This window comes from Lissotriton helveticus, chromosome 6 (genome assembly GCF_964261635.1).
Source record: "Lissotriton helveticus chromosome 6, aLisHel1.1, whole genome shotgun sequence".
NCBI lineage: Eukaryota > Metazoa > Chordata > Amphibia > Caudata > Salamandridae > Lissotriton > Lissotriton helveticus.
In genome coordinates, this window is record NC_136067.1 from 1,607,897,200 (window position 1) to 1,607,922,973 (window position 25,774).

A 25,774-nucleotide genomic window follows, 5' to 3' on the forward strand; every position below is an offset into this window, starting at 1 on the left:
TTTTTTTAAAAAGAATCATATTCTTACATCTAAATGGGGGAATGGACGGATGCAGCTCTATGTCACTCGCTATCCACTGGTGACTTCATATATAAAAACACGCACAGAGCTATAAATAGAATAAATAACACTAACAACTGTATAAAATGCATACTGCAGATATAAAAGATATTAAAATTGTGACTGCTTGGTATTCATACAACAAAATACTAAGGTGTTATATATCCTCTACTGTATGTGTTTCATGAAGGTCATTATATTAAGCAAGTATGTAAGTCCTCTGTGATATTCAGGCCTCCGGGACTCTTGGAGTCTAGTTGCAGAATGTATCTGGTTTCCAATTTACTCAACTTAGACTCCCTGGCCCCACCTCTTCTGCTGGAACTGACTGCATCAATCACAAAGTATTTTAAGCCTGAATTGTTACTGCAATGACTTTCTTTAAAATGCCTCGCCACAGGATAAGTTTTATCATGGTTAGCTATGGCTCGGAGATGTTGTAAAATATGTTTATGTACTGCTAATTTAGTACTACCCATGTATTTTAATCCACATGAGCAAATTAAAACGTATATAGCAAATTCGGTTTTACATGTGAACACTTTGTTGATCTGATGTTCCTTGTCACTGAATGCATCCTTGTAGGTTTTGACATTAATGCCATGGACACAGGATTTACTTGTCTTACATTTATAAAAACCGCTGTTCGTTTAAAGCCAGGATGTTTTTCCAATAACTTCGGGACTCGTGTTTACTAAGCGGTCTTTCATGGATGGTGCTCTACTGAAAGTTAATGATGCTTTGCAAGGTAATGTAGGGCCTATCACAGGGTCATTTTGTTAAATATTGGAGGGATTTTTTAGCATGAGCTGAGTGCTCGCCATGTGCTCTGTTCTCCCTCAGTGTTGACTGCTCTTGTAATCTGCCTAGAAACTAACTATATTTAGCATCTTCCACCTTCGCACATGCTCAGTTTAGCTTGTAGCTGTCCTTGCTAGTCTGTAAATGTCAGGATGTGTTCACCAGAATTAGCAACTGTTAGCTCCTCCCACTTTATTGAGCAAGCAGATCTTGCCTGCCCATATTAGTCATTTTTGCATGCTTACATGTGCCAGGACGGCCCCTTGGTCTTATGCTGACTATTTAACCCTAAGCATATATAAGACCTCTGTTTTCTGTACTCCTCAGACTGCCTCATTCAGTTGCTAAGGCTTCTGTGTGACGTAGTCTCCCTCATTTGAGGTTGATAAAGATGTTACTTTTATATTTCAGCTTCTGTGCCAATTTCTTCTTTGTTGGTTTAAAGGGACCAAGAATCAGTGGGACCCCTGAGAAGGTTTCTATTTTCTACAAATGGCGCCCAACGTTGGGCTCATCATAGAAGTGGCTATCTAAGGATTGATCTTGTCAGGAGACAGAAATCTACATAGTACTCTGTGCACGGAGATTCTGGGGATTCTCTGTATCTGCAGCCCAGTATATTTCTGGTCTTTCTGATTTTGATCCTCCATATGATGTCACTCCTGACTGAGAACCTTTTTGGCGTGAGTATTCTAAAAAGACCGTTAGGTCATTCAGTACTTGGCTGTTAGAATTTGGACAACCATTTGTTTGGAAAGAGTCGTTCTGCGGCACTTGCTGTTGGTTTTGATGCCTTGGATTGGTAAGGTAGTTTAGTAACACTTACTGTGGCTCAGATTTGCGTTGGCCAACTTTTGATTAGTATGTATGTAATATGTAAATTGCAATTTATGTAGACAGGTAATGAGGAGATTTTTCTCTAAAATTCTAAGGTGATAACACCATTATTGTATGTTATTCCATGCTACATAGTTTTGCAAGGGCATCGTTAGCTTTTTATTAGCTAGTCTGTGTAAATAAACTGACAGTCCTTATTAGAGCTGATGTTGCATAGTTTGGATCATGAAAAGTAGAACGTAGGGAAGATGCCCATGATCCTTTGCAAAAAATGTTTTAAAGGAAATGTTGTTTTATAGATAAGAAACCTGTTAAATTAGCAGTTTTAGATTTTCCTGCTGCTCGTATAACATGAGAACATGGTCCTAAGCGTACAATGTAGGTGTTTTTATTAAGAAGACTCATTTTAGAAGTGTCTGCAGTCCTGTACAAGTAATGTAAAGTTTATGAGTGTAGAACATTTCTTTTGTTTTTAGGGTTTTCAGATTAGCACACAGGAATACACCAATGTAAGGGTTTAGTGTATGTCTGTGTTGTTTTTCTCTTTTCCTCACAATTTAGTAAATGAATACAGACTTCCTTGGCTGCTTGGGATTGGGTGATGTATTACTCTTGCCAAAGAGTTCCTTTTATACCTGCCAATAGGTCCAGGCTGTTGTTTTTTTTTACTCTCTCATATATAGATGAAAGTGGTTCTTGGGGGCCTTGCTTATATATGGGGCGTCCCAAGACTAGGAGGTATTCTGACACTATCCTCTCTGTTGATAGACTGTTTCTGTGCCTTGTCTAAAGACCTTTTGTTCTGTCCACCAATAGATATTTGCTGCTTTACAACCATTGCCAGAGGGGCCCGGACATCAGATTCAGCCTGGGGAGTCAGCGTCAGCACCAGTCCAGCTTGAAACCAAAGTGAAGGTAACCAGCACAGGCATTGCTGCCAACTAGGACCTCAGTGAAGGCGTAATCCCTGAAATGAATAGTGTACCCCTGCCGCTGTCTTGGGCGAAAGACGGGGTCACAAATCAGAAAGGAGAAATTGTGGATCATGCCCAGCTGAGAGTCACAGACCGACCAGAATGGCGAGGAGGCTTTGCTTGAGGTGACCCCTTTTGAAACAAGGGTTCCTTCAGAGATCCTAGCATCAGGCCTCTGAATCCTGGTCCTAAAGTGAATGCAAGTTTGCTCCTTTGTTTGTTGGTCAAGAGATACCTGAGCACACTGGATGTAATTTGTGGCCCCAACGAATGAGCAGTGCGCCAGCAGAGCAATACAGGAGTTAGGGAAGGACTTGAGTTCAGGGTACAGGTGCTGTGTCTCTGGTGCCTGTTAGATTGAAGTGAAGAAAACTGGTGCACTGCCTGAGACACTGGACAGGATCGCTAAGAGCATTTGTCTGGTGGGTGACTGCCCTGTCCTGAAAGAAGAGACTTTTTTTTCTTGAAACTGGGCTGTAGTTTTTGAGTTGCGAGTTGTGCAGCTCCACCGTGAAAACAATAAGAAACTGCCTGTGAGGCTCAAACGGGCACAGGGAGAAGACTCCCCTCTGGCTTGGTTGTACAGCGGCTTCAATTTCCCCAAGGACTTCTTGTTTTTCTTGTCAATAATGTACCCCTTTAGTCATCCCATTTTTGAGGAGGAGCAGCCCTTTGCAGCTCTTCGTCCTAATTCCTATGGCCCTGTGTGGTCCCCCTGGTCCCAGATATGATTGATGTTCTAGCCCTCATAAAAGGAAAATGGACAAGTAGCCCTGAAATGTTTACTAGATGGTTTTAGGATTTGCTTTTGCTTAGGACTAGAAAAATGATAATTCTGTTTGTGATAGTGGTCATTACTCTCTCCTACTGTCTGTATGTTAATTATGACCTAATGCTTTGTTCTCTTTGTATTCCTGCTTATACCTTACATATACCCGCTTAATGAAATGTTTAGAATGGAAAATGCCCACCTAGCAATGAATTAGGATATTGATAAATATATGAAAATTAATGTGCAAATATTTTCTATGTTCCTACTGCATCATAGGAATGTCTTTAACTCATGCTAAAAGGACCATCTGTTAAATATTGGAGGGATTTGTTAGCATGAGCTGAAAGCCATTTTGTATTTCTGACAGTCATCTTGTTTGCCATGTGCTGCCACGTGCTCGCCATGTGCTCTGTCCTCCTTCAGTGTTGACTGCTCTTGTAATCTGCCTAGAAACAAACTATATTTAGCATCTTCTACCTTCGCACATGCTCTGTTGAGCTTGCAGCTGTCCTTGCAACTGTTTCTAGTCTATGAATGTCAGGATGTGTTCACCAGAATTAACAGCTGTTAGCTCCTCCCACTTTGTTGAGCAAGCAGATCTTGCCTGCCCATATTAGTCATTTTTGCATGCTTACATTTGCCAGGACTGCCCCTTGGTCTTATGCTGACTATGTAACCCTAAGCATATATAAGGCCTCTGTTTTCTGTACTCCTCAGACAGCCTCATTCAGTTGCTAAGGCTTCTGTGTGACGTAGTCTCCCTCATTTGAGGTTAATAAAGATGTTACTTTTATAGTCTCATATCACTGCTTTGCACGATTGTCATCTGCAGTTCAATAGACACTTGATAAAGGACTGTGGGATTAGCTCCTTGGGTGGTTACCTGATGCTTTGTTTTATCTTGGGTGGTGTATCTTTTAGTAATCCGTTTTTAGTTGCATTATGCTGTTGTATTCAATGTGTGCCTAGTCTTTTGAATATGTTTTGCTCTAGAACTGCTTTTGTTCATTCTGTCAGTTATGTTTCTTATTATTTCAGTAATTGTTTGCATATTGTTTGAAGCGTCGATGGTGTTGGACAATGGTCATGGGTGGAATGTAGTGACTGATATTTTTGGTAGATAATCGGTCTGATTATGACCGTTGCCCACCACCATCTCAGCATATTTTAGCCTAATATAGTGATATTTAGGCCTGTTTCTGACTCTACCTTGTTTTATGGCAGTGCTGACTATTGCCTTTGACATGCTTTCATGTTATCTTGCTTTGCAATTCATATCATCACATAGACATAGTGATGTGTAGACCTGAAGGGACTTGCCTATTGGCTTTGGCATGATCTTATGTCTTCTTGCATACTAATTTTAGCTCTTTGCAGGAGTAGAGGCCTATGCTTGAGAAACTCCATATTCCAAACTGTAGCCATCTTCTGAGCCTCTTTAGGTGAGAGGTAAATTTTAGTTTCCATGTGTTGTTCACCAGCAGATTTCCACCAAGTCTTTGTAGGCAAACCTATGTTTGCACACACCAGGTCAAAAAAATTGAAGGAAATTTTTAAGCAACATCATGGCAGACAGGGCATATCACATCACAAAGGAATGGTAAAATGCCATAACTGCAGTCACTGTGGTAACGTCATAGTAGGGGATGTGTTTCCACACCCACACACAGGTAAACAAATTAAGCTGAGGCACACAGCGGACTGTAACACACACATGGTAGTGTATGCTATAAAATGCCCCTGCGGGCTGGTGTACGTGGGTAAAACCACTAGAAAGGTAAAAGTTCGCATCACAGAGCATAAGAGTATGATCAGAAACTGCAATTCAAAGTCCAATTTGGCAGTACATTGGAAAGACAGACAAAACTCTATTCCGCAATTACGATTTACAGTGTTGGAAATAATTGATGAGACATGTCATGCTGATGTCAACCGCCAATTGTCCCAAAGAGAAACATATTGGATTCGTCACTTGAATACACTTGAACCGAGTGGTCTGAATGACAAATTGGATATGTTATGTTTTTTATGAAACCATGACAATTGAATTTTTAATGCAAATGTGTTAGTTAGGATTATATGCAATTGTTTTTCAATGGCCAATTTTGCAATATCAAATTGTGAGGTTTATATTTTGGTGGAAAATGAATCAAAGAGGTTGTACTACAGAGGAGTTAGGTGGTTTGTACACTTAATCTCCTAGGATTACCCATAGGGATTCATTCAAGTACTTTTGAAAGATATTGGATCCATATAATTAGGCAGCAATATTATCACTTTCTGCTTCAGCTATTATAAATAGTTAGATCGATTATACATGGGCACACCAACAACATTCATTTCCAGGGTTAGCAATTCCCTTTCTTGTTTTCAGAATAATGTTTACGACAGGGGTAGAATCGCATATATTTTCAGTTAGAAGGGATTTCGTCTTTTTACTAGTCTAAGATGGCGGCATCATGCTGGCCATGTACTATGGTGGTCCGCTTTTAGTGTCTATGTTTATGACGTCAGACGCGATACATACATGGTATGTTGACGGGTTGGAGAGTGAGCGCGGTTTACGAGGTATCGAGAAGTCAGGAGGAAAGTAGTTACGTGACCCCCAGCGTCTAGGTAAGATGGGGGTGAAAGAGTGGGTCCGATGTTTGGAGGTTCACGTGTTGGACACACTTGGACTAAGCGCTTTGTACTTGTATTGCAATGTCGAGTGAGGACAGAGAAGATCGGTTCCGTTACCATAGTGAAGGGCGACAAGTAAAGTGAAACTCAGGTACGATTGCATATGGTTTTGTGTGTAGTAGTGCACATGGAGGCTTGTAGGAAGTACTGATACCATACATTTTGCGTTTTTGTGTTTACAGTATTTGGGGTAGTGAAACTTTATGGTCCTGTAACGCGATTTTTTCATCAGAAGAGGATTGCAAAAGGAAGCTCAGGTAGGATAGAGACAGAGGAACAGTGATGAAATATTGCATAACTACTCCGTAAGATGCAAGGAGTTGACGCTCGTACTTATGTTTGTTTTTAGGAGCATCACAGCATACAGGTCAGTTTAAGGTACTTGATAGATGAATGCTAAGGATTAAGGTAGCACGCAGTAACACCACTGTGATGGAAGCACGGATTTGGATAATCTCGGTTTGATTAATTTTTTAACAAAATCACCCACACACTGGAGTAAATCCATGGTGAAGGTCTATTGTATCCCTATAAATGTTAATATTCATGTTTATAGATATAGATTTGGTTTCTGTTGGTTTAATTACAGTATTCCCCTGAAGAAGGTATCAATATACCGAAATGCATTGGGACAGAAAATACAACATGCTGTGAAACGAAAGAAAACATGATGTAATGTTGTTCATTGCATACAACAGAAGAATACGTATAAAGAAAATGTCTGGATGAAGAAGCACAATATGTGTTATTTGTTCATTGAATTGTGTTTACTGTTTATCAATTTTTTGATTTATCAATTAAGGTATCACTGTATGATGTACAAAATAGTATAGTATTAACAAAATATTTTTATAAGGAGCACCCTCGGGGCAGGTGACAAGTGCGCCACTCTCGAGCAGTATACTGTTCGTTTGGGTAATTTTGTACTGACAGGAGCCAGTCAGTTTGAGTGGCAGCACCACATTTAAAACAGAGTGGATTAAGTAAGAGTACTAGAGATAAAAAACCACATTAACAGTTCAGGAGTGCAGGGCATCACATTTTCATGTGACGTTCACCAGCAGTGAACCAGAAAGGACCGGTTCTTATCAGAGGAATGTGCTCACTCGATGCCAGAGTCATAGCAAAACGCTTGGCCAGCTGCTTGTTGTGCTCTCTTGGTACGAGGTGGTACAGGAATCCAATGAGAACTGTAGGCGGAGTTAGCAAGAAACTTCGATAGAGAGCTGCATTCTATATTAGAGAAAGGGGGTCCGAGAGAGGGCGAGATGCTAGTCTGGTGGTTTTGGCGGTCTGATGATACATCACGGTGCAGACGTGCAGTCGTGTTTGTGGAACAGAGAGTCCTGACCCAACCAGAGAGGGAAAGAGTGACGGACCCTTCTTCATATGACAAGATGGTGAGGTGTTCCATGTATACTTATTGTATCTAACTATGTCTTTTATTTTCAGGCTCTATGTATATGTATGTGTTGATGATTGCTACTAATGTTTACTGTGATGTTTAGTTATTTCTTTCTTTTGTCATCCTATTATCATGTAATAAAGAACCCTTGAAGCATATCATTGTCTTTATTCCTTGTGAAGGAAGGTCAGGCCCCTTTTTTACCAAGTACTTACAGAGGGATGGGCGATTCCCCTCTAATGGGTAATTGTTGATACGAGAGGGAAATTGGCTCCTAGCAGGGATGTCTAAAGTCTAATTATTCTATCCCATACATTGCTAGGAGGAGCATGCGCTGTGTACCCTCTCAGATGGGGAAGTGTTGTGATTTGCTGCATACCCTCTCGGATGGGGAGGTGTTGTGACTTGTTGTTATTTGCAAGCTCCTCGGCAATGGTCTGATATGTTGTCAGTGTTTATTCCTTTCTTGGGTAAGTATTGTGAAATGTGGTGTCTTTCTGGATCCTGAGAAAGGGTGTGGTAAGTAATGGCCTGGTGACTGACAGAAGCACCAAAACATACAGAGAAGTAGGTCATTACACCCTCCACACAACAAACAGGTCATCAATATATCGTAACCATTTAACAATTTTCTCCTCCCATATCGCTTGGTACTTGACTTTGAGGACCAGTTCTTTCCAGCTGCCCATGGGGAGACAGGCGTAGCTTGGTAAAAAACTGGCCCCCATTGCCACTCCCTGCAACTGGCGATATAACAAATTGATGTACATGAAGATATTGTTAGTTAAACAATGTTCCAACAACTGCATAATCATGTCATTGTGTTCTGTGTATTGTTCCAATCTCTGTGATAGGTAATGCCTTATTGTCCTCAGGGGGCCCAGATACTTCTTGTTGGGACAACTTACTGTGGAGTTGCTACTTTCTTTTGCCCTGCTGCTGCCTGTTTTGGTCCCCTCCCGCCGCCGCAGCCAACAACAGCGCTGCGCGGCAAGCGAGGAGTGGGGAGACCACAAGACCCAGGATCCCTAGCGGCGGAAGCCGCCTCCGCCCTCACCGTGCCCGAAGGCGCATAAATCACAGCTGAGCCGCGGTGGAGCGGGGGTCCAGATACTTCTTGTAGGGACAACTTACTGTGGAGTTGCCGCTTTCTCTTGCCCTGCTGCTGCCTGTTTTGGTCCCCTCCTGCCACCGCAGCCCACAACAACGCTGCATGGCGAGGAGGAGCGGGGAGACCATAAGACCCAGGATCCCTAGCGGCGGAAGCCGCCTCCGCCCTCACTGCACCCGGAGGCGCATAAATCACAGCTGAGCCCCCGCGTCGCGGGATCGCAAGCGGATCACGCCGGCTTAAGCCCGGGACAAGGGCAGGACCATCCAAGGCCGTTACAAGCCAGAGCAGGCCGGGCTGGACCACCCCTTTAACGTGTATTGAATTGCAGGCGAGAGTGTCTGTATGTGAACAGGGTCGTAAATACTGTATGTCTGCTTCACTGTTGGTATTCGTTTTGTTTTTATTAAGTAATCTCAGATTTAATGATCATGGCACCTCGCCTTAAGAAGGGGAGGAAGATTGTGCCGAACAACATAGGGGGTAGCGTTCCCGGGACACTAGACAACTTCATAACCAGAATAGCGGTTGTCTTAGAACGTGAAATAGCCCTTACCGAAAAGCGGCTATCACTGGAATTACTTGGCTCAAAGCGGTCATCATTGGGTAACATGAAGAACACTGTAACTCCAGAACATTTAGATAGTCAGAGATACAGTGGGACCAGTTTGCCAGAAGTGAGCAAAGGTCCATCTGGGCAGAACACTATTTCCTCTGTGAATATTACATTAGGCAGCAGCTTATCATCTGAAGAAAGTGAGCCCACTGAAATAAGTTCAACAAAGGCCCGAATTGATCCTTCAGTAAATATTCCATTAACAAGCCCTAAACATCTCGGGAAAAAAAAGAGGGGGGGGACGACAAAAGGGCAGACGTCCAAAGGTATCCAAAACAGCCAATGCTGCTGTTAAATTAACCCCCTCTGTAAATTTCTCAGCTGCTAATGCCCCCAATGTCCCGCAGAGTGTACTCTCAAAAACTATCCCCAATGCCACCCTACAGCCACTTAAACGCTCTATACCTGTATCATATACTGACGAAGGACTTGTTAATCAAATGGAGTAGTTATTAAAGTCATTCATGCTCCCACTTGTAGAGAGACTCAAGGTAATAAACAAGATCCTAGGAAAGCTACAATTGGCTACCCTAGATAACACCCATAAACTGGAAAGCCTGTCAACTTGCATGAATACCAGGGGCCCTGTCTCATATTCCAGAAAACGTACAGAGTCTAATAACAGTTCACCTCCTATGCCCCGCACAATTCCAATTAGCGCAGTTGAGGAGCAAGGTAATTCAACTAACCGGAAACATAGTACAGGTGTTGAGAGACTCAAAACACCGGGAGATTTCAGAAACAATCATGCTGAGGGGTCTAATAGAAAATACGGGAAAATTAGTACTGCACCACACACACAGGTTAAGGGAAATCTAAATATAGACAAGACTACTCGCTGGGTGGGAAACCTCCCCGTTATCGACCTACCCCCTCAATCTACCCCATTGGTGATAGTACTGGGAAATGTACAACCCTCCCTGAGGGAGTCAACGAGGAATATAGTCAACTTAAAAACAAGGTAACCCATTGGCTGTCTCGAAATACAGTTGGGTGACATATGGCTGCGCACAATGTCTTCATGGCTTGTCGAGTCTCATGGCTGGGTAGCTCTAGAAAATCGAGAAATGGAGACTGCATAGTGATAAACTTTAACAGTCCCATGCCAGTAGAAAGGATATTCAGGGAGGTGGAGTTAGGAACAGCATTCAGGGGTCAAGGTATAGAGGTATTACCACTAGGTTTCTTTTATAGGACAGCGACCCGAGGCAACTCGGATCACTAGAATGTGGGTCAGCATGTTAGGCCACTTTATCACAGAGGTCAACCCAGGACGAGTCCCCTATTCCTGAGGCAATATGGGCCACACACGGGGTGGATACGGCTACTCTCCGCTCCCAGCGGGCCCAAATAGATATGCTTCTCTCTCTGATCTTAATGACTGCGATTGACTGCGAGGGAAACAAGAAATTCTAGTCCCACAAAATTGCATTAATTTACCATCTGACTGGCACTTCTCTGAAGAAAGTCCAGTGTCAGAGTTGCCATCTGTGGAGCTAAATCTGGAAACGTCTGCTTCCACCCTAAAATAGGGCACGGGGAAGATAATTCCACTGAAAATATATTGGCTGTTCCCCCTGGGGAGCATTTCGATGATCCCATGAGCATAAAGGAGTATACCCTGGAGCATAACATACTATCCTAGAATATCACGGGGTTGGCGGGGAAGGTTCTGGACACCTTATGGGTGCAGTTTGTCAGCCACTTCTCAATAATATGTCTCCAGGAGACGTGGCTTGTCAACTGCAACATCTCTCTGGTGGGGTATAGAGCCTTCTTTGTCCCAGCGATTCGAGCAAGTAGCGGTAGAGCATCGGGAGGTCTGGCTATCTTTACCTCGCTGGCTTTAAGATGTAGCATCAGGGTTATACCTTCCGATAACAGAAATATACAGGCTATCTCTCTGGGGCAAAAAGACTGTAGCCTTTATGTGATACATTTATAGAACGCTACCCATACAAAAGAGGGGTGAGGGATCACCAAGTTGATTCACTTTGTTGATCAGCGCTGTGGCCTTCTAAGGAAGAACCTGATGATCACAGGAGACTTTAACGTGCATCTATGGGGCGACCCCAAGCTTAATGCCATAGGGACATTGGGTTGTCTGTTGATATCGGGACTTCATTTTGAGCACACTAAACAGGGAAACGTTCTTAATGACATGCTTAACGAGCATGACCTGTCCTACGCGATGAGTTATGCCCCATGCTAAGTAAAAAAAGGGACCCAACCTTTAAAGGTAGAGGACAGGGATCTTTTATAGATCATATACTGCTCTCCAGAACTATTTTATCCCTTTTCCAGGGTTTCTCAATAGTCCCAAATATTCACAGTGATCACAACCCAGTTTGTGTGACCTTGGGTGGGAGCATTCTGAAGAAAAAGGGTTTAGCGTCAGGTACTAACACGCTGCAGCCAACTGATGGTGGGAGGCGGATAAAATGGAACCAAGTAATCCCGTCCCTTTTTCACGAAAAACTTATAGACGCCTATGCGGCAGAATTTTCTTGTTGCCTCCACGAAGAATCAACTGCTACTGGAACTCTTAAAGCCTTCGAAGGGATTGCCTTTAAAGTAGGAAGTTTGTTATCTGCCCCAGGGAGACCTAGAGTGACTAGTAACCCCAAATGGTTTTGTCACTTATGCTCCAAAGCCGCAAGAGATCTTAAGGCGGGCCTGAAAGAAACACCTAGGGACAGACTCAAGATCGGCATACTTCGGAAAAATTACAAAAAAGTTCTGGCCACCCGGAAATCGGAAATGAAAGAAGCGATATGGAGGGAGCTTTTAGACCCAATGACCCTCTCTAGCAGCTCCAGATTCTGGAGCGTTATTAATCGATCACCTTTCCTAACGGGAGGGGGTAAAGAAGTAGGCACCAAGATAACAGAGGACGAATGGGTGTCTCACTTTTCTAACATTTTTAAAAACACATCCGCCCTGTTACACCTACCTAGTAGGACTACCGGCAAGGACGTAGTCGTGTTCACAGTGAACGAAATGGAGGAGGGCATCAATAATCTAACAAATAAGAAGGCCCCGGGCCTGGACGGTATCCCACAGGACCTTTTTAAATCAAGCCCCTCCTTCTGGGCTCCGATCCTGGCCGCGGTGGGTAACGCAGCGGCCAAAGATGGATGCCCACTAACTTTGGGAGAATCAACAATTGTGCCAGTATTTAAAAAGGGAGACTGTAATTGCACTATGAATTACAGGCCAATCTCCTTGATTGACTCCGTTGTAAAGGTTATAGGGGGTTTCATATTAAGGAGATTGATTGCATGGGCGGAGGAGAACAAGATCATCTCGGATATATAGTATGGGTTTCGCCCTGGCGACTCGACTATGGCGCAATGCCTAAATCTCTATCTAATCCTACGAAAGTACACCATTGCTCGCTCAGGTACCATCTACATGGCCTTCATGGATCTTTCATCCGCTTTTGACTGCGTCAACCGGGGAAATTTGTGGCAATCCATGGGGGCCATGGGAGTAGAGCAAACATTGGTGGACTTTCTAATGGATTTGCATAGAGATACTAAGGCAAATATCGGATACACATTAGACTTCAAGGTAACTAGGAATTTTAACACTGAAAGGGGGGTCCGACAGGTGTGCATCTTGGCACCGTTCCTTTTTAACCTTTATATAAATGACCTAGAAGGATCACTGTTAGAAACAGGGGCTGACTACCCATACGTGGGTCGGTGGGGTCTGCCCATTCTGCTATATGCAAACGATGCAGTCCTCCTGGCCCGTACCCAGAAGGGGCTACAAACCCTACTTGATACTTTCCATGGGTTCAGGGCTAGTCGAGACCTGTCTGTAAACAATTCTAAATCGTATGTGATGCAGGTCGGGTTGCGCCCACAAAGACAGCATTCCTTCAGGGTGAATGGAGTCAGTGTGCCTATATGCACAACCTTTTCTTCTTTGGGGGTCCTGTTAGATCACCGGCTAAATTGGGCTGCACTACTTAACAAGAAAAGGGGAGAGGTCACCAGGGCTAATGCTGCGCTATTTGGCTTTGCCGCCAAAATGGGTAATCGCCCTGTGGCCGCGATGCTAAAGATCTACCGAGCCAAAGTATCTCTATAGCCAGTTATGGGAGTGATTTGTGGGGATACTCTGATCTTGAAGGACTTCAGATCACAGAATTTTTTTTTTAAAACAGCTATTGAGTGTCCCAAAGGGGACTGCAAACCTACTAGTACATGAAGAAACTGGTACGCCTTTTATCTGTGACACTTTGGCTTTGCTTCCCCTAACCTTCTGGCTACAATGTTGGCTTAACAAGCATCTTGGTCTCACACACAGTCTTCTGAAAGCATGTTTTAGTGAGTTGGGTCGTTTGTACTTGTTTTTAAAACCTGTTTGTATCACTAGAAAAGATGTGGCGCTCGTCAAATACTCCTTTATCCAACGTAATATAATGGTAAGAGAGGAGAAAGAACTGCTGAAGCCTAGTGTCCGTAAATATATGACGTTTAAAACATCCCTAGACATGGAACCATATTTATTATGGCCGTTATCAGCTTACGAACGATTCTTACTAATCAGGTTCAGAATGGATCTTTTCCATCTTTTATTAGCAGTCCCAAGGGGATGTCAAAAAGGGAAAGTGCCAGCACCCTGTGGCTGCGACAATTTGTCTCCTCAGGATCTGCTGCACTTTATATTTTTTTGCAAATTTTATAAAATACCTAGGACCTTTTACCTAAAACCGATTTTAAAAAAGTTACATTTTGCGCAAGTTCCGCTCTCTATTATTTGCTATTGTTAAAACCTGAATGTATTCCTTTTGTGGCCGGTTTTCTGAAATGTTCATTGAAGCATAGAAAAAGTCTGGATCTTTAAATAAATTGGATAAAGCACTTTATGGTCCCTCTTTTGTATTTACATCACTTATTGGAATTCCTTTGTTGCCCTCCTCATCTCATAAATCCTGAAGTTAAACTCTCATTACTGTTTTTAATCCGGGGAAAATGTACATCCTTTTTTGTATCTGTATACTGTAAATTTTAAAATTGTGATTTTAACGTATTTTTGTGTTTTGTAACTTTTATGGTTTCATATTAAGTAAACCGAATAAAGTACTTTGACTTACTGCCCTCAGACCGTCCTCGTGTTTGATACTCATGTAGAGCGCAGTGACATCTAATGCCAGCATCCAAAAACCTTCTTCCCAAGTGACTTGTTGTATTTTCTGAAGAAAGTCACCTGTGTCCTGAACATATGTTTCCAATGATTTTACATATGATTGCAGGAACAAATCAATGTATACTGATGTCCTTTCCAAAATTCCCCCTCTGGCAGATATAATGGGCCTGCCAGGTGGCATGTCCTTGTTCTTATGGACTTTGGGAATAAAGTACAGTATGGGAGTCACCGGGTTCTCATTCTTTAGATATTTGTACTCATTTTCTGTAGGCAATATTTTACTGCGCCATTTAGCCAATTTCAAATAGTACTCTTTGTATGCCAACTTCATTGCTGCTGCGGTAGTGCGCTCGTAAAAATGTCTGTCATTGAGTTGGGAATAGGCCTCCTTGTCTTAATTTGTTCGGGTAAGTAACACAATGTTCCCTCCTTTGTCACTTGCCCGTATGACTATGTCTTTCTCTTGACTTAATTTTGTGACTAGAGTTTCATACTGTTGCGCTTGCCTGGTATACTTCCACTTCTGATTCTGTACTTTTTTCTGTAGCTGTTTAAATTGATAAGTTACATCATCATGGAATACATCGACTGTGTCTCGAGGCATGACAGGATTGAAAGTTGACACTGGCTTGAATGGCATTATGGGGGAAATTTGAGTCATGTTTTGCTCTCCTGCTTCTGTAATAATATCCAATCCATGGGGTGTTGCATATCCTGCCCCTTCCGTTTCCCAGAGTTCAAGCAATTCGCCAGTCACAGATATTCCTGATGATATTATCTCCTCTTGGTTCATCACATTGTCAGGCACTTTCTTTTTTGTATTTAACATAAAGTGCTTTCGTAGCTTTAATTTCCGCACAGCTTTATTAATATCGAACCTTGTTGTTGCGTAATCAAAGTTGTGTTGTGGCGCGAAGGACAGGCCTAATTTTAATATGTTTTCTTCCTCCGTTATTAGAGTGACAGCAGTCAGATTAATGATGGTTTGGTTGACACCAGATCTATTGCTGATTGTTGGGCGCCCACTGACCTCTGCCCTTCTTTTTGCTTTGGAACTGAGCGCCTCTTCCTCGCCCTGTGCCTCTGCCTCCTCTTGTAGTTCCTGTACCTTTGTTGTAATTTCTTTTAATCCTGAGCCGTAGGGTCTGCAACTCTGCATCCGCTCGTGGCACAAAAAAACGATCTCTTCTCCTGGTGAAGGCTTGGTTGATTGGCCAGCTACTTCCTGGTTCCCCATCTCTAACTCCGAGTCGCTTCCACCGAACGAACTCAAGTCTGATGCTCATGTTTCAGTAGGGTCCTTGCTCTTATATGTCGTCCTTGTGTTAATATGCGTTTTGTTGGCTGGGCCACGCCGGGCGTCATATCTCATGGCGAAAGTGAACATTTGTCCCAGGTCATAATCATTACGATCTTTCTGGAATTTGTAAGTCTTCCTTTCCTTGATTTTTGCTTCCTCTTTTTTCAGCCTAGCTGTCATTTCACTAGCCAGCTTTGCTTTTTCTTCCGCCTGGTCATTTTTTTCTAGATCTTCGTAGATTTCAGCGATTTCTTTAAGTAGCTGCACCCTATCAATGGCTGCATATTTAATTAAAATTGATACCAATCTGTGGGATGCCTCAAGGTTACTCTCTATATATGTATATTCAATAAAAAAACACAGGTTTCTGGGATGTTACAGTTAGGGATTAGCATTTAAAAAACCTTAGAAATTCACTGAAAAAAACCACAGGTTTTAGGGATGTTATAGTTAGGGATTCACTTAACATTTGAAAAACCTTAGAAATTCGCTGAAAAAACCCATAGCTTTCAGGGATGTTATAGTTAGTTGGACATTTCACTCGAATAAAACCAGAGAAATTAGGCTGTTATAGTTAGTAAAGCTAACTATAACTCAGGCCCCCGCAGTGCACTGCTGAGGAAGTCACATATTACATCACTTATGCCATGGTCAATGACATCACTGATAACATCACTTATGACATCTCAAATTACATCACTCATGACATCACTGATGACATCATCCAGTGACTTAGGGTGTTTCTAAAAAGTTCAAGATTATATATATATATATATATATATATATATATATATATATATATATATATATATATATATTCACTGAAAAAACCATAGGTTATAGACCATATATAGTTAGGAATTAGCATTTACAAAACCTTGAAAATTCACTGAAAAAACCATAGGTTATACACCATATATAGTTAGGAATTAGCATTTAAAAAACCTTATTTTACTCACACAAAACCATTGAAATTCCATATATAGTTAGTTGTACTAACTATATATCGCGCACCCGCAATCCACTGCTGATCATGTCACATATTACATCATTCATGACATGGTCAGTGACATCACTGATGACATCACTGATGACATCTCAAATGACATCACTGATGACATCACTGATGACATCTCAAATGACATCACTGATGACAACATCCAGTGACTGTATTTTTCTGTAAAGTTAAAATATGTCTTACATATTTAAGAATGAGTGGATGTATAAGTATCTGGATGAAGGATTTAGTAGGTGCATGACTGACTGTATGAATGAGTGATTAAATGTGTCTCACTGAGTGCATGGGTTAGTGACTAAACTGTCTTAATTTGTGCATCATTATGTCTGTTGTTCTGAAAACTGCTGCATGTGTTGTTCAGTAGCTATATGAGTAACTATATGGGTTATTGATTGGTTGCCCAAGTATTTGTATGGGAGACTGAGTGTGTGTGTGGGTGGCTGGGAGGTGTATGACTGTGCATAGATGTGTGAGCAGTTGATTCACTAGATGTATGGGTTCAAAAGTGCATGTGGAAACAGCTGTATGGGCGGTTGACTGTGTGCATCAGTGTATTGGTGAGTGAATGGATATCTCAGTGCTACATGTCAAAGTAAGTACATATGTAAAACACAGTACATGTGAGAGTTGACATATATAAATAACTGTGCAAAAGAGCCAGTGAATGTGTGAGTGGCTGTATGGATCATTGTGAACTTGTATCAGGGATTGTATAAGAGAGTAAATATGTGTTAGTATATGTTTGAATAAGTAAGGTGTGTATAACTGTATAGTTGAGGAAATGGAGGTGTGATTGATTCTTTGCATGACTGACTAGGTGTGTGAGTAACTCCATGGATGAGTGACAGTCTGTGAGTGTCTGTTTACACTGAGTGTATCTAAGGTTATATTAGAGTCTGAAGAGCTTCATCGTATTATCACATGAATGATGTCATCAGTGATGTGATCAGTAATGTCAAATGAGATGTCATCAGTGATGTCATCAGTGATGTCATTTGAGATGTCATCAGTGATGTCATCAGTGATGTCACTGACCATGTCATGAATGATGTAATATGTGACATGATCAGCAGTGGATTGCGGGTGCGCGATATATAGTTAGTACAACTAACTATATATGGAATTTCAATGGTTTTGTGTGAGTAAAATAAGGTTTTTTAAATGCTAATTCCTAACTATATATGGTGTATAACCTATGGTTTTTTCAGTGAATTTTCAAGGTTTTGTAAATGCTAATTCCTAACTATATATGGTCTATAACCTATGGTTTTTTCAGTGAATTTCATTGGTTTTTTAAAAGCTAATATCTATAGCTGTAAAATGTATTCTTCTTGAAATCCAAAAATATATTTTCTATGTTTATTAATAATTTTTTTTTAAATATTTTTTTTGTTTCGCTCCCGGTCCGCGAACCGGGAAGCTTCCCGTTAGCTCATCTTGATGCCGCGACCCAGTCCGCGAACCGGTAAACGTTCCGTTTGCGCAACTGCCGCTTTAGAAATCAACATCGTGACGCGTCGCGAAAGCGTGACGTATCGCGTTGCCGCGTAATGCGTCTTATGACGTACCGCGTTAGCGCACCCGGAAGTGCCCCGGGGCGGGGACCGAGGCGCGAAACGCAGCTCCCCGGAAGCGATCCGCGGCACGTCGCGAAAGCACGACGTATCGCGTTGCCGCGTAATGCGTCTTATGACGTACCGCGTTAGCGCACCCGGAAGTGCCCCGGGGCGCGGACCGAGGCGCGAAGCGCAGCGACCCGGAAGCTATCCGGGGCGCGGACCGGAGCGCGTAACGTAAGCATAACAGGTCATGTGACTTGTTAATAACACTTTTCATTGGTTCATTTCACTTTTGGTTTCATAATCATGTAAGGCTAGGTCAGGTGACCTAAAAATAACACTTTTCATTGGTTGAGAACTATTGTTTTTCCCAAATGATGAAAACCCCTCCTTCTTTCCTCACTCTGACTTTCATCATTGTGAGAGGAAGACCTTTATTAATACTTGAGAAATGGCTTCAGTAGTTGCTTTAGCTGGTGCACCCCCACCACCACCTCCACCTCCTCATGGGAAGAAAGGACCACCTCCCCAGGTCATGACCAACACAGAGGAGAAAGAAGAAGAAATAGAGGAAGAGGAGAGAGAAGAACCACAGTTCTTGGAAGAGACGCCCCGGGTTTCCCATAGGAAAGCCAGTTTCATCTGGCAGTTTTATTCAATCCCTCCAGGGCAAAAGAAAGTGAATGCGAGGTATGTCACCTGCCTCATCTGCAAAGATAAATTATCAAGAGGGACTGATAAAAAGTATAGTTATGGGAACTATACCATGCATAGGCACATGACCAGGAAGCATCCACTCAATTACAGCCGGGCGGAAATACGGGATATGGAAGAAAATCCAACATCAACTCCTGTGGCCAGGTCAAGATCGTCAATATCATTGACACCAGCAGAGGCAAGGGAAACTGTGCCAAACATCCAAGAGAATTTTGGCCACATGAAACATACTTGTATGCACTGTGGTGCGTTGATAGCATGTGGCAACATGAGTATCAATTCAATAAACCTAGCTTACAACAATCATAATTGCCCTAACCGCCCCCAGTAATTTTTTTTTTGCTCCTGTTGAGCCCTTTTCAATGCCTGTTTTTTGTTGTTTCCCCCCCCAAAAAAACCAAAAAAAATATAAAATCGTTCAAAAAATACAAAAAAAATTAAAAAAAAATATAAAACAACAAAAACATTAAAAAAAAAAGTTCTTTTCAGAACTACCTCCCCTTTCAAAAAAAATTGCTAGAATGTTTAGCACTCTGGCAAGCTCTATTTCTTTTGGTTCGCTTCCCGGTTAGCTTCCCGGTACGCGGACCGGGAGCTAACCAAAAAAAAGAAGAGTAAGTATAAGGAAAGTAAACAGAGAGTGATGTTAAAAGAAAGACAGCTATAGGGAGTAAAGAAGAGATACTGTTTAATAGATCTATTTACCGAAGAAAAGACGGAAGAGGGTATAATTGTGAAAAACAAAATAGATAAGGAAGTGAAAGAAAAAAAAAGAGAGTAGAACTATAACAAAGAAGAGTTTCTTGGAGAATGTGAGTGAATGTTCAAAATAAGATTAAAACATGGGGAATAACAGAGAGAAAAAATAGAAAACAGAAAACAAAAAATAACAGAAAAAGATTAATTGAAACAGCAAAGAAATGTAAGTAACATAGAGCCATATCATCAACATAGGCAATAAAAGTTTGCAGCTTTTATCGGCAGAAATGTGTCGCTAAAGCCGCTTTTGCGGCAGGAAACTGCCGCTAAAACCACTTTTGCACCAGTTTTCTGCCAATAAAAACAGCAATATTTTATTGGCTGTGTTCATAATATGCCCCTTAGTGTGCTTCAACTACACAGAGAAAGCATTATGAACAAGTAGTGATAGAGTGATCAGTCAAAGACACTAAGAGTAATAGAGACGGAGTGAGTGAACAAGAGTGAGGAACTATGAGAAGAGAGGGACTGAGAAAAAGAGTGGAAGGAGTTGAGTAAGTAGGTAATAGAGAAAGGAATGAGGGAAGTAGCAAAGGCAGGAAACTGAGGGTTAAAGAAATGAAGCAGTGGAACTAATAGAAGTTAAATGTGATAGAAATGTAACGAAAAGAGTACAAAACATTTACCTTATAATTGTCGTTAAATTACTCACTTTTTGTTTTTATACTTTCAATCTGTGAAAGAGAGAACAAACATTTAAAAAATATTAAAACATGTATTTAAAAATTACAAAAGACAAGGGAAAAGATTGAAGGACAAACAGTTTTTCAACAACTTTGACACTTACAGAAGCTTCTGCTTCTCCAGGCCCCCTACACAGTCCTAAAGATATACATTTTAAACTAACAGTATCTTGATGCAGATGAAGTGAGGCCTATCTTAAAACATGGTGCATCTTTTGCATTGCTGTTGTCTCAGAAAAGTGTCGCAAGACACTAAAATTTTAAATGATTGCTTCAGGATGCCAATAAGATGTGTCCTATCCAGAGGTTTGTTTGAGGTGAGGCCTACTCAGGGTTGCAGATGAAATTTAGAGTTGTTGAAGAGTACAGAGAAGATAATACATTTGCAGGCCTACCAATGAAGTGAGTCATGTCCACTGCACTCTTGAACAAAGGCCAAACCTCCTCTGTTTCCCTGGACAGACCTAAACTTGATCTGCACAATGTGATTCGTAATGATAGGAAACACAGGTGATGTAATTGAAATACGTGCAATTTCTTTTGCTCATTTCACAATCACATCACTTGTGTTTCCTTTGCTTAGGTATCTCATTGTGCAGATGTAGTCCAGCATATGAAAGAGTACGCAGAAGTGCAGCACTGCATGCAACAACTTTGACACTTACAGAAGCCTCACCTTCTCCATGCCTCCTACACAGTTCTACATATACATCATAAATGCAAACAGTACATAATTAATTATACATGTTAAATGGTTTATTTTTGCTGTTCTCAGAATGTATCAAAATTCACTAAAAACAGTGACTTGAAGGTATTCATCATATAACAGCGGGGAAAAAAAAACACAATCAAAATGATTGTGTTTAAAAAACCCATACAACATAACAAATCAGAATTCAGAACTCCTTAAAGTTAACTTACTTTCCATGACGTCAAAGGATGTCCTATGAACAGCTTACACTCTGTTGTGCTGTTATTACTTTCAGCCCACCACTTTCTGAAAGAAAACCTCCATCGTTTTTAAAAACATGTTACATGCAATAAATGACTTCTTGCTCTCTACCACAAGTTTCCACAAGGCCAAATCTTGTCAGAGCCATTTATAACTCTTGGATTTGTTGTAAGCCAATCCCGTCATTTGGCATTTCTGCAACTTTCAGAATTAAAATGTTGAAGATCATTTTCACAATCCTGGAATAGTAATATCTTCCCCTTCTTGCTCAGTCATGTTCTACATTTCCTATGACACTGATACTGCTTACTATGAAGCAGACTTACACTACCTCTATGACTACTACAATTATTTAATTCTCTACATCACTTTTAATCACAAAGCAATGTAAAACAGTAGACAGCATTGCAGACTTACATTCCCTCTACTCTATGTTTTGATTGGCTGCTTCAATTAGCTTATAAAAAGAAATAGTTTTTCTGAACTCATTCAAAGTGCACTTATTTCTCCATGACGTCCAGTCTTATGGTTAGAAGTTATGTCTCTGAACTACACTTATCCTCAAGGCCAAATCGTGTAGGAGCCATTAGAACTTCTTGAAATTCCTCAGAGCACATCCCGAGATTCTTTCCCTAAAATTTTGGTTTTAAAAACACCAGGTAAGAGTTTTTAAGGTCATACGGCAATTTTTTTTTGAAAATTAAAACAGAATCATTGCAGAATGACCAGCCATTTCTAGACTTTAAATAAGCTGTGTAATGTCCTGATGTTATTGAAGGACCGTCATGATATATAATTGCTACAGTTACAAAAGTCCTTCCTGATATTGACAACTGTGAAGCCACAAAATTTTTAATCAAAGTTGTCAATTTTGTTCCATCAGGCCTACATCGTTGGAACATTAAAATAACATACTGGCCATATGTTCGTATAAATAATGTGGACATCATTTCAGATTTACATTGGCTACACTCCATGTTGTGATCAGCTGCTTTTACTAGCTTATTAAAGGAGACTGATTTACTGTCTGGCAAAGTTAAATATATAAATCTTTCTGAGTCTACACTAGTAGTACTTGATACCATACAGTTCTCGCAGTCATGCTGCCATTGATAAGAAAGCCCAAACAGCTGATCTACATCTACACCTTCAGCATGCAATACATCAAGCATATACATTAAAAACTCCTGACAATCTTGCTGAATATTTTGAGAGAATTGTGTTTGGCCTGAACATCTGTCTAACAGATTTCGAATTTCAGACACACTTTCTATGTTTATTCTATCAGTGCTACATTTCTCTAACACAGAATTTAACAAACTGCAAAATCTTTGATCAGAATTGACCACAATCTCTTCTTTTACATTTTCTAGAGAAAACAAAACATTAACCACTACATTAGCATAGCAGTTGACACCAGAACTGTTTTCAAATTGAAAACCAACAACATCTTCAACAGAATCCTTTTTGTTTCTGCTTATAATTTCAGGTTCATCGACTTTTCGTCTTTTTGCTACAACCTCCCCAATATTGGTCACATTTCTTCGTTTCCGGCCTACCACACGTTTCTCAAACAAAGGATATTGAGGCAAATGTGGCGCATACTCTCTTCTTAACCTATTGTATTCCTTAACACAATCTAGATCCGCACAAATGCTTGTGACATCACACTCAATCAAGTACAATCCCGATAAAGTTCTAACTCGTGACAATGCCACATATGCCATACCCTCCTTGAACACAGAACTGCCAATATTCACCAATGCACTGTCTACACTTAAACCTTGCGATTTATGGATTGTCACCGCATATGCCAAGCAAACAGGAAACTGCTTACGGCGAACATATAAGTCTTTTACAAGCAAAAATCTAGCAGAACAACGACCAATTACCTGTACTTCCTCAATGCCATCAAATTTAATTTTTAAAAATTCAATTCCATCTCTATTTCTGTATTTTACAAAATCAACAACATTACCCATTGATCCATTTACCAGACCTCTTTCAACATGTAAATTCCTTCTTAAAATTATACGGCAGTTCAAGCACACATTCAGAGTCTTTTCAAAACCTGCAGTTTTAGATATACTCTTCTCTAATGAATCCAATTTTGTTTTCAGATTCTCAGACAAAATAATTGTTGATCCCATATGCTCTACTCTGTCAATAGCTTCCAGTTTCACAATCTCTTGCTTTTCTAAATGCAACATTTTGTTGTTGAATTTGGCACATTCTGCAAGAGTTGGCATCAAACATATTCCAGATTTCTTCTCAGTAATTTTCTGAAAAATATTCTCAGGCACAACATCTTGTTCTGGATATAAATTTGACAGTAATCGTGCATGTAAAGCTTCTTTCCCATGCTCGGTTACTTTTCCAATTCTAACATCTTGTAGAATAGTCTTGTAAACTTCATCCTTCGCCTGACGCATATTTTCATGCAGTTCAGCATAATTGAAGTTTAACCATATATTGACGTTGCCAATGCTGCCTAGGCACTTCCTGGTATCTTCATGCGTGAGCATTTTGAACACAGGTTGCCCTTTCACTGGTGTCAGCTGCAGAAGATCTCCGAAAACAATGATGTGTTTGCCACCAAATAACACATCATACTCTGTTTTGAGAACTTCTTGCATTCTCAAATGCACAAAGGCAAGCATGACATTGGAAACCATGCTTACTTCGTCAATGATAAGAAGTTTCATTTTCCTCAAGATTCTTGAAACTTCAAAACAAGCATCTCCAGATAGCTTGTGATATTGTAATTTGTTGTCATGCTCCACTGGCAGCATCAGTAAACGATGTAAAGTAATCCCTTTAATGTTATGTGCTGCCAGTCCAGTTGGAGCGGTGACAACACAAGACAGCGATGACTCTGTCCTTTCCTGCAAATAGCATGAAATTGCTTTAATGAGGAAACTTTTTCCAGTTCCCGCTTCTCCACTCACGTACAGTCGGACAGGCTTCAACGACGTACATGAGCACTCTTTCTTGTCATGACTTAATCCATGATCAATTTGCATGGTAACTTCGTCATATATTTTCCTCTGCTCAACGTTGAGTTGTCTTTCCAACTCTTCTAAGTTAACCGCATCCTCCTGAGCATGTGCCATGGCTCTTTCCACTTCATTCATAGCAGTGGCAGCTTCATTTTTGATAACAGGTCCTCCTAGTGGATCCTGACTCAATGAAGCAGAACTCTGACTGTCCTGAGAACTGTCTCTGGCAATCTCGGCTGCAATCATTGCTTCCTGCTCAATTTCCGCATTCAACATTTGTACATATTTGGGAAAAGCAGGACATTCTATGGTCTCCTTGGCGGCATTGAAAGAGTCTTCGTAACAGAGAAAATCTCCAAGCAGTTCCTCTTCTGCACGCCAAGGCTTGAAAAGTTGCAAAAGTGCTAAATAGAAAAACTCCTTTTTTTCAGGAGATTCGCCACTCAATTTTCGATGGTTTACCAAGTGGCATTTTCTTTGCTTGACCAGACATCCCTCACTTCCTATTACAGCATACACTCCTTTCTCAGTATCTTCTTTGATGTTCCTCTTGAATATGTAATTTTGAAGAACCTCATACAGACAAACATTCTCGAGGTGAATGCTTCGATTTGGATAATATGTATCCAACATGTTGGTCTTCAAAATGTCGGTACTGTTTGGCTCCTTTTCCGCCAAATACTCAATTTCCCGCACAGGTTTGAGAACTCGATTACGCGTTGCAGCAAGACCAAGACTCGCCCAAATGATACTCCTGGACTTGGCATAGAGACTTGCTGAAGACAACCGGTCAGAACATTCGTACGCTCCGATTTCTCGATGCGACAACATCTTCAGACTGAAACTGTACAACTTCTTGCTGAGGCTCTTTTCATGGGAAATGTCCTCCCACATATCCTTCAATTCTGTCTTCTCTTTTTTGGTGATGTAAGACGTCACATACCGAGCCACAGCCATACAGTTATCAGCCACAAACTGTATATCCATGTTAGCATTCCACATGGACAAAATCACCGGGTTGTAGTCGTTGATGTACTTGGAGTCTTCGTTCCTCTTCAAATTGTATGTGTTTTTAGGTGATTTCTTCATCACATTATGTCGCAGCGAAGACATCAAACTGTTTACTCTTCCTTTAGAAATCACCGGTCGTGGAAAGCCGAAACGACATTTGGTGTAGAACTTGTCCTTGTTTCGGAATTTACGACGACAGTACTTTCCACATCGATGGCTTTGGAAACGCAGAACTTTTTCTCTTAGGCTTTTCTTCTCCTTTGCGTTTGGAACAGCACACGTAGAATACTGTTGTATAAAACTCATCACTGAGTCTTCTGGATCCGTTCCAAATTTAGGTGCATCCTTGATCCACAGC